Genomic DNA, 21,025 nt, shown 5'->3' with positions numbered 1-21,025 from the left:
ATTACAGGAAAAGCCATATAAAAAAATTTACCAGAACCACAACAAAGCCATTTTTATTATTTCTGGATTTCTGAGGAAGTTAAAGGGATAGGATAGTCACTTGACATTTTTAGGTTTCAAACAGGGGCTCTTGTTTCTGCAGTGGTTTCTCTCATGGAACTTCATAGCTTCCAGGGTGATAGGTTCTTTTGTTCTAAACCAAGAAGCTCACAGCAGTTTAATTTACTGCTGCATTACTATAGCTACTAACTATGCACACCTCCAAGGCTGGTAAACCCACTGATGTAGATAGTGCCACCTTAAAAGGATTTTTGGATGGGTCTTAGTGATGAGGGGGAAAAAAGGACATAATGTTTAATTATAAGAAATGATTGAAATAGGCACAGACATACCCCGGGTGCCTCTGCACTGCAGCAAGCTCTAAACTTGTTATCGTTAATGGTTTAAATTTCACTGTGCTAATCATTTCAGGACACAAGCCTTTCTTGATAATCTAATGAATTATTCCAACATCCTTCAGCAAAAAAAAAAAAAAAATCCTCCATGACAGCACTAATTACAAGACGTTTTCCCAGTGCTTATGTAAAATATGACAGAGCAGCAGCTTAGGGAATTGCAGAAAACTGCTTCTAATTTCCACTGAGAAACTGACAAACACCTCTCTTTCATCTCTCCCAGCTCTCAAGTAAGATTTAACTTTCTCATTTAGTTAATTACCGAGTGAGGATCATCATTTCCCCGGATCGGAGCGGCACAGAGCCTTTATCGTGTTAACTTGTGAACTTGATCGATGGCTGCTGCTAAAACTTAATAACTTCACCCCCTGGCAAATTGTAAGATAAATATAATAGGAGAAACTCTGACAGTAAAAACCTGCCAGAAATGAGCGCTGTGTTTATGTTTCTTTGCAGGCAGCAAAAAAAAAAAAAAAAAAAAAAAAAAAACCACAACAACCGACAGCTTATTACTGGTTGCGTGTTACTTATATTTAAAAGACTCCAGGCAGTTAACTTTCTACGTACTGTTAAAACTTTGCTCACAAGATGGGGAAAAATGAGAAAAAGCACCAGTGATGCAGACGCGGGGAAATGAGGGAAGAAGAAAAAAATAGGGAGAAGGGCAAAGCAAGGGAATATACTGTGTAAAATCTTTTAAAATGTCATGTTTATCATATAAAATGTTCAACCAACACAAATAGGCATAAAATCCTTAAAAAATAATAAAACACTGTATGAACTATATCTAGGAGCAAAGCAAGAGAATTTCACTCACTCAAATTTTTTTCAATGACCGTAAGTCCATGCCTGAAGAATCCAATTAACTGTAGAATTCTTAGATCTCTTCTCAAAAACCCCTGCAGCTAGAAAACCATTTACTAACTACACCATTTAACCCTTTCTGAAACAAGTATACTATAGCTAGGAAATGCATAACTGTCTAGAGCACTTCATCTAGCCTTACATTATTCACCTTCCATACCTCAGCTAGCCAATTGACAAGCAAACAGTCTGGATTTTTTTTTTCTCCTTTTGGTCAAATTTGAATCTGAATTTGCAATTTTAACATTTAAATGAACAAATTGGTACCATGGCCTAGTACAGTATGAATTTTAAGCCTCTTATAACCAACAGTAGCAAGGAAAATAGACAAGGTATAACAATGAAGTGTAACAATAATAGAATACTTGCTCATGAATGTCAGTCCCCTCTATCCCTCAAAACTGAAAACAAATCTGTATGTAAATCGCTAAGTCTATTATACTGACCACCCTCACATTACAGAAATATTACCAATAAAACAAAATATGAACTAAATTCTGGGAAAAGTAGAGAAAGGCACAAAAGGTCTTATAGGACTTATGAGTTTAAGCCTAACTTGTGAGATAGTTTTTAAAATCCATTATCTGATATGTTATCACCAAGAGCTGAAGGCTACATGTTGCAATCAGGGGCCACTATTTTGAAAGTTGAAAGGAAGACTGACATTAAAACGGCAAATTCACATTCAGCATAGGATCAAATTTGATTCCTTTTTTTTTTGGTTTTTACTTTCTTTAAATAAGGATTACTGGGGTCAAGCAAAGAAAGACTGATTTTTTTTTTTTAAAACAGCATTTATAACAAACTTTAGAAAATATGAAAAATACAGAAGCACAGAGAACATAAAAATGGCCCGTAATTTCCATCATCAACAAATAAACAATATGCACATTTTGGTGGGTATGTATCTTTTTGGTCTAAAAAAATTATTAGTGCATTATTTGATTGAGAGAGTGTTTCTATGTCACCTAGAGAATTCTTTGTCTATAACATCAAATCAATCAGAATAGGCAAAATTTATCTCCTTTGCTGAACACCTCAGAGAGGTCAAGACCTGATCCCATAAGATACAGAATTTTAAGTGACTGGAAGTGTGGGAAGCAAGGGAGAGGAGAAAGAGGAGAGAGGAGGGAGGGGGTGAGGAGGAGTGAGAAGGATGGGGAAGGGTGAGAAGAAAGGGAAGGGAAGGAGGGAGACAGAGCAAGCAAGGAAGAGAGGAAAGGTGAGAAAGGAGAGGAATGAAAGTGACTGGGGATGGGTAGAGAGTGGGTAGGAGAGAGACAGGAAAGAAAAGGAAAGGTAAGGCACGGGTAGGGAGAAATGGCTAAGGGGAAAGAGATGAGGGGCTAGGGAAGAGATGGAGGGAGAGATGGAAAGTAGGGATGAGATGAAGAGAGATGAGGAGAAAAAGAATAAATAAAACCAAATGCAAAAGGGGCCTAGCATTACCAAGTTCACCTGCCCTAAGAGAAACAATATGCCTGTCAGGCAAAAAGGTCCTCTCCCACACAATAAAAACGAAGAGGGAGACGGGATGAAAAACTATTTTTCTAAATCGCTACTTAATGTTTCAGGCAGAGTAATAAAGTTTAACTGTCTGGAATCTTGTTGCTCTTTCTGTAAACTTCCTCAGATAGAGGTTGCTTATCTGGATGTTAAATAATGTTAATAGTACCAAAATAAAATTTCTGTGATGGAGAAAGTTTTAACTAAGAGTCCTCTCCCTGACTTCCCCCTCATATCCTCCCTTTATTTTAGCATCAGAAAGCTAATTTCTACCAATAAATGATAGGGAATGACAAGAGGCACTGGCTGCCAGAGAGAAACACAGAGACACACTTAAAATGCAATTAAAAAGGACACAGGAAAATACAGTTAATTTAAAATAAAGAAGAAAAAACTATCCTCCTCCTCTTTGTGCACTAATCCTTACTTTTTTTTTTTTGTCCAATAAAAAGGTCTCAATGACTTGGTAAAACTTGCTCCTGAAGAAAGCCTTTGAGAAGCTACATCTAAAACCTGGATTAAGAAAATACAAGGTTTTTGGGATAGGATCTCAAGAAGCCAACTCAGCTTTCTCGAAGAAATTCAACTCTTTCCAAATGCTTGTTAATGCATGTTAAATGCAGCAAGAAATAATCCTATGGGGCAGCAGCACAGGCCTCTTAGCTGCAGTGCATGAAGTAAATGACTTGTAACTTCTGGAAGTCTTGGTTATCTGCAGGTAAAACTTTAATAACCCTTGGAGCATCAAGGGACAAAAGACATTTATCTCTGGAATACGTGGGTAATTGTCTTCTTAATTTATCCAGAAAAAGCTTAGTTTGGATGTAGCATCTGCTTTTTTTTTTTTAAGCAGAGGTGATCAAAATAACTTGCTCAAATTCACAGAAGTTATTAGATTTCAGATCAGACTGCAAAATGCAGTTGTTGTGTTAAGTGTATAGTTTTTCTAAACTGATATTTTGGATCTTTTCTTACCAATAAGAATGTTACTATCACTACATTGATGCTTTGTCTGTAAGTATGCTAACTTTAATCCACTGTTCTCTAAGATTAGTTTCAACATTTTTATATTAAAAAATACATAAAATATTACTATGTAAAAATTCAAGAATGAGAGTAAAATTGAACTTACAATGAGTGACATTTAACAACTGGAGAAGAATGGAAAGAGCAAAGGAAAGACTTCGAAATATGTTTCATGATATGAAATAAAAGACACTTGAACATTTGACTTTTTTTTCATTTTCAATCTTTCAGAGCAATTGCCAAAACATACTCCCACAATACTCAAATCTAGTGAGGGAAAAACAATAAGGAAGTTATTAGCATGGTAACAAGATTCTCAACACAGTACCCTAATTTTGAAATTCCACTTTTCTGATTTTTTTCAGTAAATACAGAATGATTCTTCCAATCTGTAGGGTATAGAGTACATTTTGCTTCCTTCAGACTTTGTACTTCATTTTAGTAATCAGCAAAGACAGGGCAGAAACCAGACTGAAATTCCAGCTGTCATCAGCATTCACCCTCGTTTTCTTTCAAAAATTAGCAGAAAAACGATTACTGTGTGATTTTGTCTGAAGGTTATTTATATTTCCCCCACATGGGCACTATTTTTACGGGGTTTCATGGGCCAGAGACTGCAGATTTTTGGTGTTCTGGAGAAAATACTGAATCTTGAGTGTCACAAAAATTTTCTTTTCTAAATGGAACAAATCTCTACCAGGGATTTTGTGTTTGTTTACTAAGAGTGAAGGTGGGATGAGAAAATGAAAATCAGGAAGATAGTTACTTCCATACTGTTTACGAGCTTGTTTAAGAAATGGAACTGTGGTCTTTTCTTTGCAGAACTTGGCTTTTCTTAAAGGATGAACATTTCTGTAAAGACACTTCCTGGTTTACTACACAGTTTTTCACTTCACCTAGGTGTGACTTAAGCTCACATGCAGCACTATAAATATGAAACACAAGGGTAACAACTTTTTTCAGTGAAGTTTTCCTATGAGCCAAATGCACTCTACTTCCATTTTCTGTTTAAGGAATAAACAGAGGCTTTGGAAATTTCATGCTTTGGAAACAAACCACTACAAAAAGTTCTCTTATAGTTGAGTCACATGTAAACGGCTCTACAGCAAAAGTTAGACAGCACGGTGGCCTAGTCCCATCACTAATTAGCTATGTAATCTTGGCGAAGTCTCTACTGTTTGGGATCTCCTCTATAAAATGAGTGGGTGGATGGAATAATCTGAGGCTCAGTCTGGCTTTTATTTTTAAGTTTACGGTTCAGTTCCATGTAAATTAAAATAGAGCTGAGGGAATACATTTACAAAGAGAATCATTCTTCACATTTTCTTACTAAAAAGCTAACATATTAGAGTTTAAGAAAACATACCTCAAGCAAAAACAAGTATATTTCATAATATTATTCAGTCAAGCAATATATTCCAAAATCCCAAGAGTAAGTCAAACTTTCCTGCAACAATTGAGCTTTTAATGCAAAGAAATGCTATCATTCTGAGTGTGACTGTTACGCAGGTAACATTACTATTCTTTTACTTTGCTTTATTTAACCATACTTAAGAATTTAAAACTTTATGGTATAACTTTTCTCAGGGCTGACACAGATCTGAAGACTTAATGATATTGTGACACTTTGTGTCTCAATGTGTCTCACTTCTTTCATAATTTACTCTTTTATTTCCCCATCCATCTTCCTCTATGCTGCTGCTAAGTTGCTTCAGTCAGGTCCCACTCTGTGTGACCCCATAGACTTGCAGCCCTCCAGGTTCCTCTGTTCCTGGGATTCTCTAGGCAAGAACACTGGAGCAGGTTGCCATTTCCTTCTCCAGTGCATGCATGCATGCTGAGTTGCTTCAGTCCTGTCCGACTCTGTGCGACCCCAAGGACAGCAGCCCCCCAGGCTCCTCTGATCCCGGGATTCTCCAGGCAAGAACACTGGAATGGGTTGCCATTCCCTTCTCCATCTTCCTCTATAATTCCCGGTATTTACGGTGTTCAAGAAAATTGTAAATAAATAAACGTATCTATTAAAAATTCCTTTATTTCACAAGGAGATAAAATATTTTATCAATTTAATACATCAATTTGTCTTATTTAGGGCCAAATCAAAATAGTAGGGCTACATGAAGAGTCTGCAAATAGATATGAAAAAATTACTGGGATTCTCTTAATGCTTTCTATCAAGATTATAGTGGTCATGATCTGATGGCTGCTGCTCTCTGCTGGTTTAATTTTCAGCCTTTTAGCCCACAGCCAGCTCTATCTTAGAGACCTTTTTCTGTCGGATTCCAAAGGCCATCAAGTGTCCTCAAGGACAAAGTGATATATTAGCTACTGTAATAAAGGAGACTATGTATAAAACACTAAGCACAGGGTCTGGCATATAAATGCCTAATAAAGGTAATCATTATCACTTGCTGATATGTAGAAACCATCTCAGCAATTCAGCCTGTATCAGGACCGGCCCATTAAACTTTGAAAGTAAAATTTTAACTGAAACTCCATACCAAATTCCCCAGGAAAGGGAAATATGAGTTGGAATATTTTAAAATATGCTAACTTGTCTGGCCACCATTAGCTGATGTGATTGGGGATAGAACTGTGAAGAAAAAAAAAAGAAAATTTAAGATGTGATTAGACTGTAAGAACAGCTCAAAGGCTCTGGGTGAGAAAACTACAACTTAGGGAATTTTCGTGTATACTGAGTTATCTCATTTAAACAAATATATTGAGGACTTGCTATGTGTAAGTGCCTAATGGAACTCTCATTAACTGCTGGAGATAGTATAAATTGGTACCACCAGTCAGGAAATTCTAATTTCCCTCCTAGTGACACATACAACAGAATACATGTATTCACTGCACATACTGACCAAAAGATAAATACCAAAAAATTCTGTAGCTATCAAAATCTGAATGGACACATATATTTGGTATATTTACATAATGACATACTACAAATCAACATAAATAAATAAATTACAGCTATATGCAATAATATGATTCTCAAAAACATTATGTTGAGGGAAGTAAGTTAGACAGTAAAGAATATACACTGTATGATGCCATTCACACAAAGTTCAAAGCCAGGCAAAACTAACACATGATGTTAAGCAGTGAGGAGAATGGCTAGCCTTAGGAGGGGAATGACAAAGAAGGCAGGAGTGGGTTTCTGGTACGGGTTTTTTCCTTTCTTCCTCCTCCTTTTTTTAATCTTGCTAGTGGTTATACAGATATGTTCACTTTGTGAAAGTTTGCTGAGCCAACCTCAGGGTCTCCTGAATACTGTATTGGAAACAGCTTACTGTATTCATAAAAAGAGAAATAAGGGTGGATAAAGTCCTGTTTGGTTACAGATACATAGTCCTAACCCTTATTTTCTGATATAAAGGTAACAGGGAGTTCTATAAAAAAGATTTAAAATTTTGCCATGGCACAGCTTTAGCCTCTATTTTCTCTTACGACCCTTTGGCCACATACAGACAACTGTTCCCATATGCCACTACTCTGAACAAGGTTAGAGCTCCCTCTAGCACTTTTAACTAAGTAAACATCACAGGCCCTTACAGAGCTGACACAGTTTGGTGCTGCCCACGGTTAAATGCAATATGGCGATTTTTATTTTTAATTTGCTTTAATTGTTGCTACGGTATGAATAATTAATAGGCTGCCTAAGCCAGTTTTGTAAAGTTCACAATACAGAAAGCCAGGAGAGAAATATCTACTTAGAAAGGAGGCTTAAAAATGGTTATAACTGCTACAATATTAGAGAATTTGGAGCATTTATTCATAATTTGTGGCAACATTTATGTCTCACCAACAAAGAAGCATGCTACCAAGCACTTCCTACTAAAAAATTCTTCTAATCTTCATCAATTTTTCTCTTCATGGCTTCACAACTATTGTACGTACAGTACCAAATAAGAGCAAAGTAGGTCAGTGTTAGGAGAACCTTGCTCTTCAGTGGAGGAAAAGAGGAAGGTTTGGCTGTAAACACTTAACCTAGTTCCATCCATTCTAAAACAAGTATTTATTAGCATTAAATAACCCCCTGGACAATAGAGGCTATTCAAATTAGCCTGTATTCTTTTCCCATGCTTGTAAATTCCCTTCTCCACTGAGACCTTAACCAATGGAAATTATGTTATCAATGTGTCCACTCAGGGATGTCTGTTTCATGTTTGGATATGCCAGAAAGTATAATTTAGTTATGATGTTGCAATCCTACACATTTCAGGCGGAATTTGAGCAGTCTCTGAAAGTTCAATGATTATAATACACAGCATCTGGGAATGTAGCCAGAAATAAAAGGGGCTTCGTTTTTCATTGTTGGATTTTAAATCTTCCCCTCCCTGAAAGAAACACTGCTTATCAACACTCTGGTTAAAATTAATACACATATAAAACCAGTTAATTAATAAGTTCCTTGAATCAAGGAGAGAGAATTAAAAAGAAGAGAATATAAAGAATTAAAGTAAACTCATTTTAGCCAAGACTATTATGTGTTATTCATTATTTTGCATACTAAAGTTAAGAAACAACATTTTTGAGCTATAATAAGAAATAAATATTTCCTATCAACCTTTTTTTAGCATAGAGATCCCTCAAAAAGTATGTCTAAAGTCATAGGAAACTTTAGCAATTTCCAAGGGAAATTTTTATCATTTTTTTGGTTAGCATTTTAAATGGAGATTAATACAAGTCAGTATGACTTCCTCTCTCATGCTCTGGTTACACACAAGCACTGCTCTGCCAAAGACAGTAGTACGGCATGGATGTCAGCACTGGATCTTTCCTGCACATACCACCACAAAGCCACGATGCCAAGTTACCACTTACTTTGGTTTTGCATCATGTCTGCTGGTCACATAGCACGGCCACATTCACTCCAAGGGCAGCTCAAACTAGGGGTGAAATATTATCTGAAAACAGTGATTCATTAAGCTACTGAGAGCTTCAACCATGAGTTGTGTTTTTCCTAAGATAGGATCCACTACTGCTTCTCTTTTAATTCACCTAATATCTGCTGGGAGCCATATATCATGAACTAGAACAAGAATGACAGATCTAAATTAACACAACAGAAAAGCTATTTGATGCTGCCTCTTGATTTCTGCGCTTCACTCTCTTTCGTGGCATCCAAAGGCTTCAGAACCCTGGCATTAATTAAGCCACAGTTTTATTACACACAATCAAAAGCCTGAAAAGAAAAGCCCAGATAGCAAGAGGAGACTACAAGGTTCACTTAATAGTTTTATCTTTTTTGTGGTTGCTAATTGACATATTTTAAATTTTTATCTCATATGGAATGCTGAAAAGGAAAATATCAGTACTGTAAGTGTAAGAGGAGAACACAAACCTAAAATGTATTACCATATCATGATTTTACAGAACCAATTTGCATACTTCTGTGTTTTCCAAATCATGGGTACTTGTTAATAAATTGCTAACACTTAGTAGGCACCACAGAGAACTTTTTAGAAAATCCCCACACATTTGCTTCATCTGGCCTAATTTTTATGTACTAAAACACTAAACACAGTGACTGAAAACACACAGATATGGGGTCAGATAGTCTGGGTTCAAATTCTAGTTTTGCAACATATCTTGGGTAAATTGCTTAATACTTCTCAGTTATAGTTAATCTATATATAAAATGGGGTTGTGTATGCTTAATGAGGTTGTTGTCGGGATTTGAGTTAGAGTGTATATAAAACCCTTAACCCTTAGTGTCTGGCACACTGTAAACATTCAATAAATAATGGTGCAAAAGGCTGTCAAATCTGATGACATCATCTCTGGATTTTAATACTTTAAATAATATATATCAGACTCAACAAATATAAGTTGAGAATCTACCTTCCACGAGTTAAAATTAGTTCTATTCAAACTCTACATTGACGGCAATTTATTTTTGCATACAATTTGCCTTTTACAGGTAACTTCTACTATATATTTTCAACTGAGGAGAAGCAGAGTAAAAACCCTAAAATTCAAACTTCTGAAGTTTCAAGAGAACTAAATAATAGCATTAACTGGAAACCAAGAGCAACCTAAATAGCTGACTAAAAGATTATTTGTATAAGCAAACAATTATATATAGAATGAATAAACAAGGTCCTACTATATAGCACAAGGAACTATATTCAATATCCTGTGATAACCCATAATGGAAAAGAATATGAAAAAGAATGTATATTTATGTATAACTGGATCACTTTGCTATCGAGCAGAAATGAACACAAACTTGTAAATAAACTGTACTTCAATAAAACAAATTTTAAAAATTAGTTATATAAAGCTCTCACTTAGGATCTACTTTTATTGTATGTTCTCATGTTATAATGTTGAGACAGTGGCTCCTAGTGTCCAGGCTAGATGTATTCAAATTTACATTTCTCAGTACTCAAATCCTCGAAAAACAACCCATATCCTTTTATTATTGCAAATGTAATCTTCTATAATCTGTAATATGATGTCTACACCTATTCCTTACCAAAATGTAAAACATAAAAAATAGTTGTATTTCTTGGACTTACATTCAGAACCTACCTCTTCTCTAAAATTACCTAGAGGAAAAAGAAAATTCCTTCAACCTATCAAATTTAAAGTAAAAAAACCAAAAGACAAAAAACACTATACTAATCCTACCAAAAAAAAAAAAAAAAAAAACAAAACCCCAAACCCACACATATTAAGATTCAAGGAAACTGATTTTTTTTTTAAGTTCCCTAATCCATCAGATTTTAAGTATGTCAACTATAAGAATAAGAAAAAATACATAAACTGGAAATGAACCTCACACATAGATGTAAATAAAGCCACTCTTTAGGTTGCCCATTAATCCACAAGTGGCATATTCATCTTATTTACAGTATTATACCCCCTGCCATGATATTCCATTACAGAGTCACGCTACACACTCCATAGTTAACACTGTAGGAACCATCTCTCTTTAAACACGGTTTTCTCTCTATTTCCCTTTAGGCTTGCTCCCAAGTTTTGTTTCTTGCTTCTTTTAATCTTTACAATTAAATTTCTTATGTTACTAGATATTCCAAGAAAATGTGGATAAAGTTAAAGAAGTACTGTCCGAGGTATAAAACATAATTAAATTTATGTTCATTTTTCTAGAAGTATTTCAACATTTCTGTTTACCATGGTCTTAGTGCTCCACGTGAGCAAGTGCTTCTTACATATATTTATATGTCAATCTTAACTATCAAAAACTTCTATCCTTTCCATTAGAAAATGCCTAGGGAGATTTTATATACACATACACACACAGAATAGTCATGTTTGTTTGCTTTTTGCTTCATTTGCTTTTGATGAACCTGTTTCTTAATTACTCACTGTCCCAAGCCTCCTCTTTACTGTCTGAAACATACAAGAAATTCAAAGTCCAACTATTAATTCATATACCCTCATCCTGTCTTTATAATCACCCAAATGTCTAAAAGCATGCATGCTTACAAAAAAAATATTTACTGAAGTATAATCACACTGAGCCTGGACTTTTGAAGGGACTTTTTTTTTCCTTTTAGCTGATAAAACTAATTACCAAGTTTAACCAGGAAAAATAAGTTCTTGGTGTAAAAGGACTGACAATATATGTTTACACTGTAAATCCTGACGCAGAGATTTGGATGAGATTTGTATTCCAAAACAACTTCTACTGATAAAACAATTACTAAGGTAAGGTTACCACCTTCAACTGATTGTACCAAACTCATACTAAGGTTACCACACTGATACTAAATCCAATGACATGAGGTCATCTTCAGTCCTTTAAAGACCAGTATTTATAAGGTAGGTGATTATTACTGAGTAATAAGCATTTACATTTGCATAGAGTAGTGCAAAAGTAAAAATATCTTCATTCTGAAGATATAAGAAAAACAAAATGGATCTTTAAATACTCCTTATGTAGGAATAAATCCCAAACTAATAACTGAGGGTGATGAGGAATTTCGAAAAGATTATTGTAGCATCAGAGATACAACTGGTTCTGTACATAAGAACTTTAAATAAGGGTGTATCAGGTGAGCTAAAAAGGACTAGACTAATGAAATTTTCTCTAAAGCAAACCCTACTGATGAGATTTGGGATTAGTAGAATTTAAGGTGACTTGGCAATTCTCTCTTTGTAAGGAAATTAAAAGAGAGTTTCTTGGTCATTCAGTCAGTTAGAAATTTCTGTTATTACCAGTGTAAACAAACAAAACAAGATGCTCTCAAAAAAAAAAAAAACAAAACCACAAACACATATATTTTAACACTGATCTTAAATCTTACTGGAAAAGAGCTCTAACAACAAGAACAAATATGGTAAGATCATTAGGTCAGATGGAATTCCACAATTGTAGGAAAATGGAAAAATACAATTTAATTTTTGTAGAAACTTAGTACAGTCATTTAAATTCATAGCTCATTTGCCTTACAAGAAACTGAAGTCATGACACAAGAATAAAATTTTGCATGTATGAATACTGAGCTCATGAGTACTGAAAGGTTCAAAAGGAGAGCTCAAGTTTCACAAGCTTTATAAGTGATCTATTTACACCATATGACTAAGAACATACTTATTCATGGAGAGCTTATGAACCTAAGGCTTTTGGAACTGTCAAACTAGGAGAAAGGAGAATGAAAAGCCACAAAAATCCATAAAACTATAAGAATAAAAATCTCTCTTCTAGATTAAGGAATGCAGAAAAGTTATGCAAAATTCTAACAAGTGGGCTTTAACATATTAATATACACAATAGCACAGATCTCTCAGACAGTGAAGGGGGGGGAGTAAGTTCTAAAGACTATTTAGTATTAAGTGACTGATCCTAAAATACTGATATATTTAAGTCTTACTGAATATTTTCAGGAAAAGCTCATTATTGTTTAAAAAATTAAAACAAAAAATCAAGTTTCTGACACAATTGCAAGAGCAGTACTGAAGATTTTTAGAGGGTAGGGGGATGCGTACTAGGAGGAAGTGAAGGGCCTTTGTTCTATGCGTTTTGCAAAGTAGAATATCAGGGACTCATTCTGCAAGTACAGTATTATAGGGCTGCAATAATGAATTTCCATTAGTTATATATATTATTTTAAAAGTCCTGTTAACTATGTCCTAAAAAAAATTAGTTTACACCTAACCTGAATATTTCATACTATAGGATCTTTTCTGTTACTTCTATACTCAGATGGGTACCTGTTAACTAGTTTTTATGTATTATTACTTCAAATAAATCCCTAAAACAACTATTAATATCAAGAAAACAAATTTATGTATCTTTGGGAGATAACTGGATTCATCTACATAGACTGTATTACTTGCTTTTACAGTAAATCACTAAACTTAAGATACAAATTCTAAAATACTGCAAATCCTGGTTGCCTTGTTTATTTTCCCAAAGTCAAAGCCTGCCAAAGGCAGCCAAGAAAATGGGTGCTGATTTGGTAGAGAAAATCTGGCTCATTAACATCTTCTGTAGTCTTATACCATATTTCCTAATATTCCAGGGATGATTAGCAAGGTTACTATTTTAGTAAAAGTGAACATTAAGCGGATGAACTAGCCTTTAGTTTCAGTTACTACCTGGATTTTTTTCCTCCCTCTTCCTCTTATAAGCACCATTCATTGATATTCAATTCTATAAATTGAAGTAACACAGTCCCCCCCGCCCCCACACACACACGAAGATGTCAATGGCATAGTGAAAAAAACCAAATAGTGAATTTCCTAATAAACAGAATCAGGAAAGGAATAAAATTTAAACATGCCATAGCTTACACCTGGATGAGGGTCCTCTCATAAACAATTAAAAATGACAAGTCCTCTAAATCAGAAAACCCATATGGTACTTGCAAGGAAAACTCTATATTGGAGGGGTGGAATGTTGGGAGGCTGACAAGGTAGACCTTTTTAAGTTTTAATTTCTCTGGTTACTTGATTTTTTTAAAAAAATCAAAGGTTAAAAGCCAGAGTGAAATGCCAGGGAAAGTGTACTAGTAATCAAAGTTCTCAACGACCCCTGATAGAATTATCATCTATAAATCATTAATATAGCAACCATATTTGTGACAATACTTTGGAAAGTAGGCAGCCTTTTCTTACTTTCTTGGAGTTGAAGTAAAATTGGCATATACCATTATATTAGTTTCAAGTGTATAGGTAGTATTTTTTAAAGTTTTAAACCAGCTCTAGAGTAGAAACACAATGCCTGTATATACTACAACAAACGTGTGATGTAAAACCCAAAGTTGTTTTTTTTCGTTTCCTCCTCAGGATTTGTGCCTGGCACTGTGCAGCTGTGGTGCTGCCTTCATCACTCCCTCTGTTTCCAGTCTTGCTAATTAAAAGGTTGATCACAGAACAATGCTCTTCTCATTAATTTCAGTGTTCCGATTGGGCAGGATCCCTGCTTACCCCACCTGATCTTTTCACACTGCTGAAGTTAATGTGACAGGAGCCCGAAGATGGATTACCTGCTGCCATATTGCCCATCACCTCCAATCAGGAGCTATCTGTGTAAACTGATTGTTCTAATTTGCTCTCATTATTTTTACAATATCAGGAGAAAATAACGCACACAGCTCACTGTCAAAGCCATGAAAATCAGCCATTAGTTAAACTCAGACACTGAGTGGCTTTATTAGAGGCACTGCAGTTTATTGATGTAGCTCCATTCAAACAAGGCGGCATTTGCTTCTCTAGAAGGAAATGTTTATACTGAAAGTAAATATTTATTGTAATAATACCCACAGCAACATGATATTTTGAAGAATCCTGTACTTATTTCATAAGCTTGGTTTTGACACAAATTAACAACAATGAAGAGTTGGGCTGACACAAGAAAGTAGATAACATTTAATACACACACAGTAGCATGAAAATCTATTAACTCGAATATGTGAGCACTCTTCATCTCCTATACCCTGTATAATAAGAAACTCTATTCTGTGACTACAAATGCTCATCAATCAATAAATAATAGAGGTTCTACTTTGCACAACACAACAACAAATATTCTTCTAAAACAGTAATTTTATGACTTAGGAATCAAAATGATTTCTATAATGATCATCCAGGTATAGGTCTAAAGGATAAAAACTGTATTCTTAAACAATGTAAGTGTTCAACAAGAAAGATTACTAATCCTAGTATCAAAGAAATTCACAATATACTTCAGAATTAGAAAATAAGCATAATAAAGCCAGCTAAGCAAACAATCATCTGCGTTTTAAACCCTTCATTAAGAGATGTTTCTTAAAGCAGAAGACAGAATTCTGTACAAAGGTTTGATAGTCAATGAGATAATATATTTAAAAGATTTGTCCTGGGCATAAAGAAAATATATTTTCCTGTTGTAAAGAAAATGCTAAACTCTAGAACAAAATATATTTTAATTTGGCATTTCTAGGCTTGCCTAGCTAAGAACATTTTGTAAAAATGTTCTCTAAATGCTGCCTGAAAGGCATTTGGTGGGGGGAGGTGCTAGAGAAGGAGGGTTTAAATAACAGAAACTGATGCCTTTTAAATAAAGGAATTTAATCCACACATTCTACCCCCTTCTCCCCCACTTAGCATTAGAAGGAAACATGGCCTCCTCCTGTTTTCTTTCTATACTGAGATTCCTAGGTAATGTGAAGGCAAGAGTATGCCCTTCTTGCTGCTCCCCTTTTAATGGCCACTTTTCTTTTTCTAAGAAGCGTGTGCCATGCTTTTCTCCTTAAAATTCCTGCACTAAAAGACTGCACCATACTGCACTCCGCAAAACGTGCTGATGGCGCCAATTACAAGCCCCCAGCCGAACGCTCCAGCCCCCACCATTCGGGCAGATTTATGCGGACTCTTGCCGACGTTATTACAAGTCAGAGTTTATTGGGAAATTGTTACATTATGCGGAGTGTCTAACAAATTGCTTATGCTGCTATAATTGGATTACAACAGCCGCTTGCTCCCACCGGTAAGATTAGGCAAGTAGGACTCCTGCCGATCTCTGAGCGTTAGCAGTAATTTTATTTGCCTTGCCTCTCTCTTTCCTAACAACATGCCTCTCTCCCTGCCAGCTGTCTGCTGAAAAGGCACAGGCTTGTTCCTTGGCCCTAACAATGCAATTACAGCCCCGCAGATCGCACTGTTTGTGCATTAAGTACAGAGCCAAAACGAGGCGAATTGATCGTTTGACTTTTGGAGAAGCCATGTGATCTCTCGGTGCGGGTGATCCGACATGCATCAGCAGGCAATACTGCAGTCAGTTCTTGATGAAAAACTTCCTTCCTTCCTCCTGCTCTCTCCCAACCTTTCCTTTTTCACTGAGGGAGACACTGACTGGGCTCATCTCATGCTAATCTAGATCAACCCACAAAGACAAACTCAATCTTATTAGCACCCTGGCTAGATAGAAATGTGAATACATTCTAGCATCTTGAAGTGCCTCAGTCAGATATATCAGTGGTTCCCAACAGTTGAGCCACTGCTGCTATCTAAAAAATGGTTCATAAACAATTCACTGAAGGGAAAAAGTTTACAGAAACACTAGAGTTCAAAAGAACTACAGAAAGCCTAGGTTCTGGCAAACAAAACTGCCTTGGAAAAGCTCTGTTAGAATTCAGTCTATTCAAGGAGCCATCAAGAAATCAGCTCTTGCAACCCCTATCCTGCCTTTCTCCGCAGCTCTGCTCTGCTGAAGATGCTGGTGGCCGATGTGCAGAATCAATGCCTCTAAATTCAGGCTTAAAAACAGTCAGGCTGATCCCCACTCAGGGCAAAGTTTAACATATTTTGTTGACAGCTTTCAGTTTCTTTTTCTTGTTTGTGTAACAATGAGTTCAGGTAGCAAGTAGTTACTGTTACTCTAGACCATAATGCATGAAGATTCTCACTGGTGTCTTGACTTTTCTTTTTAATTAACTTTCTTGAAATGGCTGAAAATGACTTAGAATTTTACCAATTTTAATACAGATCAGGATTCCTGTTTACAGTTTCTCCTCCAGTGGCATATGCTACTTAGGATCCCTAAAGCTGATTACACAGCAAATGCGCAGTCAATCTGCTGATCCATTTTGGTGCCCTGTGTTTGTATTCTTAAATATCATGCACATCTAGAAGGTTATATATTCTCGTATCTTTAGTCAGACCAAATACACACACTCTTTATCTATAATGAGGGTCCTTGATATTATTATTACTTCAAAGTGAGCTTGGAAAAGTCACTGTATTAGTATTTCTCAGCACTTCTCTGTCACCCCCATTAGCATTCATTAAATTCATATAAATATTTAAAGACAAAAAATATTACTTCTGAACTTAATTCCTGCCTGTTTAAAACAGCAATGAGCTTAATGTGTAATGCTTATACTTCACTTTATAATACTTTACTTATAATATGTATATCTTATACTTTTTCCAATCACATCAGCCTCAGTGATATGGTTGGATCTCAATATATTCTCCACAAAGCTACTCTTTAGACCCAACAGAGGAGCCTGTGCATAGAACAAACCATCTGACATGCTACTTGTGGAACAGTATATTAAAGAAGCCTGTTAACATGTAGTTTAAAACTCAAAAGAAACTCTGAACAGCTGAAATGCCTTATAAATAGCACAGACCCAGAGGAAGTGCAAACGTCTGCATTGTGAATTGTAGATCTTAATTACCGACAATGGCTGGTACAGCAAGTAGCACAGAAAAAAAGTGAAACAGTTGCACTGTTCATGGTTGGCAATAATTCTTCAGGAAAATATTTACTATCAATCAGTTATGAGAAAAGGGACTCTGTGCTCGTAAAACAGCACGTTGCTTCTCATACCAGGACCATTTTGCTTCAGCATAATCTGAATTTAAACAGCTTGTTTCCTGCGGATATAATTTTGGAAATAAATAAAACAAGTCTTCTATCAAAATCTGGAGTGAGTGGAAAGGAACATCACATTTTTCTGTCTCAGTCAGTTACAAAAAGATTATTAGTCTGAAGTAAAAACAGTAACAACAAACAACAACTACTATAATACAGAACACATCTACAAAGGACTGTGAAAGGGGTTTATTTTCTAAATACAAAGAGGCAGAACTTCTCTGACCTAGGCAGAAATCTAGGCAGATGGTTCAAAACAACTCAGTTTTAACTGTGGTGTGTGTGGAAGGGTGTACTATGGAAAAGCCTGAAACCAAAAAATTTCAATAATTAAATAAAGTCAATAAAAAGATAAAAATTAATGCTCTTTATTTTTCCAGTTAGCTTTCTTTACCAATTAAAAAACATCACAAAGGCTGACAATTAGGTACAACATGATTATTGATTTTAAAGACTAAGTTGGCAGTCAATAATGACTGTCCATTTAAAGCTACAATAAACACAGAGCTTATCATGTTCCAAACACAAATCTCATGAACTACAGGGCTATAATTAGTAAGAAGGAAGGCTATGGAAGAAATAAAAAACATCTCAATGCCTCCAAATATTACTTGGATTAAGTTATACTATGAAATGTCTCTTTCATAATTTTTATCTTAAAAATATTTTCTTAAGACTTATTCTTAGAGATTCAAAGATTATGATTAACCCAGAGTAGCTGTAGTTTGCCTTACAACTTTACTTTCTTGTATTCTAAAGAAGACTAAGGGTCTCTTTTCATAGACCTATTATAAAACATGTATTTTAAGATACCCCTGGCAAAGAAGAGTTGCATCCATAGGTTAGGTTAGGGGTCCAAACCTAACAGTATTGCTATATTTAAAGGGACTAACTGGTATTAATATCTTCTCTAAAACTCATATAGACAGTATTCAGTAAGATCTTAGACTTTAATTACCATCTCTACCCAAACCAAAGTCACTCCTATCAGAATTAGTTGTTTTGAACTAGAGGACAAAAATGGTTGATATCACTGTATTATAGCTGCTCTCCTTGGAGATGACTGGACATTCAAGGCCACTGTGGAGCACAGTCTGAATCAATAATAGATACCAGTACCAAGTTAAAAACCACAGCCGTATCAAGTACAGCGGGTGAAACTATCAGTTAAGGGCTAAAGGTAAAGAGCATGAAATAGGGACAAGCTTACAGACCTACAAAAATAATGGTAACTCATTATTTTTCAAAGGGCAAGCAATAAATGAGGCCAAGAGCAGCAGCAAAGAATCATGAGATACACATAACATATGTAAATAAAAAAGGGAAAACTCTTTTCCTATTCCCATGTTATTGCACCTCACTGGAAACTGTTGCAAGAAAGAAATTTTTTCAGCTACATGTTTTTATTGGCCTTGACCAACTGATTATTTGGCTCAAATCTGAAGCAATGAAACAAAAGATGAAGATGTGTGTCAATAAAAGGAACCAGAAAGTTAAGTGGGTTCCAACAGGAAATAAAGAAATCATTATTAAACTAGTATATTTAAGAAGATGATGAAAGGATATAGGTGGCAGAGTAATGTTAAGCAAGAATGGGATGAGAGGGTCACCATCTGGGAGCAACAAAAACAGATGAGAAGCAATGAGCAAACTTATTTCCTCACCCAAGAGCATAGAAGAAATTATGCCACTGTGCCTACACGCACCACTGAAGTAGAGGATAGGAGTGGGGGGAAAAAACCATCATACAGACATACACCAACATAACTATGTAGCTTAGAGATCCTGGCTTACCAAGTAGTGAGAAAACAAAAGGAACAGATGCTCACTTGGCCAGCTCTCAATGAAACTCATTAAAATCATCACCCTGTCCTTGGATCAGTGCTCATGCTAAGATTTTACCTTGTTTAGCCAGAAGTCACCCACTTGTGATGAAAACTGAAAACATCATGGCCAAAAATAAAAAGATTATTTTCAAAGGCCCAAATTATTGGTCCCCCATCTCAATGTACAAATGCTGGATATAAAACAGGGTCAATCAGCACTTGATAGCTGTGACTATATGACTGAAAAAATAAATATGTTAAACTGTAATATTCAGATTTTGTGGTAAATCATTAAGATGTTTTAATTTATGAACTTAACTGATTAATTCTACCTATTTCACCATAATTTTTAATTAATTTTGACATTTCTCTATGGCTCATTCTCAAAGGTTATATTTTGTATGACATATTTCCAGTTGATAAAGTAGGTCCTTTACCAACTGAAACTACTTCATGTTTTAAGAAATAAAACAAAATAAAAAATACTGCCATCCTTCAAGTTTTGTAGCAAAGAATGCAGACACATGATACGAAGCCTGGCTCTAGTAACAGTAACAGACAAGCCTGAATGTATAATACAATAGATTAATTAAAGTTGGGAGTGTTGTAAAAGTGACAAATTCCTGAATAGTTATAAAAGGCAGTAATTCTGCAGATAGAGTAAAAGTCTGGAAATAGGGCCCATATGGGAATTTCACTTACTTCTGGAATAAGCAAAATGGCTGATATCTAAATTTAGGTCAAAGTTCCTGAGTAATTAGAGATGGAAAACTTGAGGCATAGTTGTTACAATTATTAGATTGTAAGAACTCTAATACCTAAGATTATTTTTTGTATCTAGTCTATTGATACAGTAAACATTTATACATGAGAAACAAGTAGCTCCATATGCATGATTAAACATACTTGTCCAGTCAGATCAAGACCTCCAAAGTAATATATTCATCAATAGCTACTCAATAAATATTAATAGTGATATAAAATAACTGGATTTTCTATAGTATATTTCACAATCCTACAAAGGTATACTCTATACTCAATTACATTTTAAAACCACCAATGGACTTATGAAAATAATTGTATTTTTTTTAACACAAATCTTTTTTTTTTTTTGGCCAAAGGTGCATCTAGAAAAGGTATGGTTTTTCCAGTATTCATATATGGATGTGAGAGGTGGACTATAAAGAAAGCTGAGCGCCGAAGATGTGATGCTTTTGAACTGTGGTGTTGGAGAATACTTTTGACAGTCCCTTGGACTGCAAGGAGATCCAACCAATCCATCCTAAAGGAGATCAGTCCTGGGTGTTTATTGGAAGGACTGATGCTGCAGCTGAAACTACAATACTTTGGCCACCTGATGTGAAGAGCTGACTCATTTGAAAAGACCCTGATGCTGGGAAAGATTGAAGGCAGGAGGAGAAGGGGACGACAGAGGAAGAGATGGTTAGATGCCATCACTGACTCAATGGACATGAGTTTGAGCAAGCTCTGGGAGTTGGTGA

At 35.5% G+C, this 21,025-nt stretch overlaps 1 protein-coding gene across 3 annotated transcripts in view; it reads right to left on the bottom strand.

Moving 5' to 3' along the window:
* BTRC (beta-transducin repeat containing E3 ubiquitin protein ligase) overlaps positions 1-21,025 on the bottom strand; it is a 182,240-nt gene that overhangs the window by 41,363 nt on the left and 119,852 nt on the right. The gene's annotated exons all lie outside the window — the stretch shown is intronic.

Source organism: Budorcas taxicolor, chromosome 23, assembly GCF_023091745.1.
Source record: "Budorcas taxicolor isolate Tak-1 chromosome 23, Takin1.1, whole genome shotgun sequence".
NCBI lineage: Eukaryota > Metazoa > Chordata > Mammalia > Artiodactyla > Bovidae > Budorcas > Budorcas taxicolor.
This window is presented reverse-complemented; position numbering and strand designations above follow the sequence as displayed.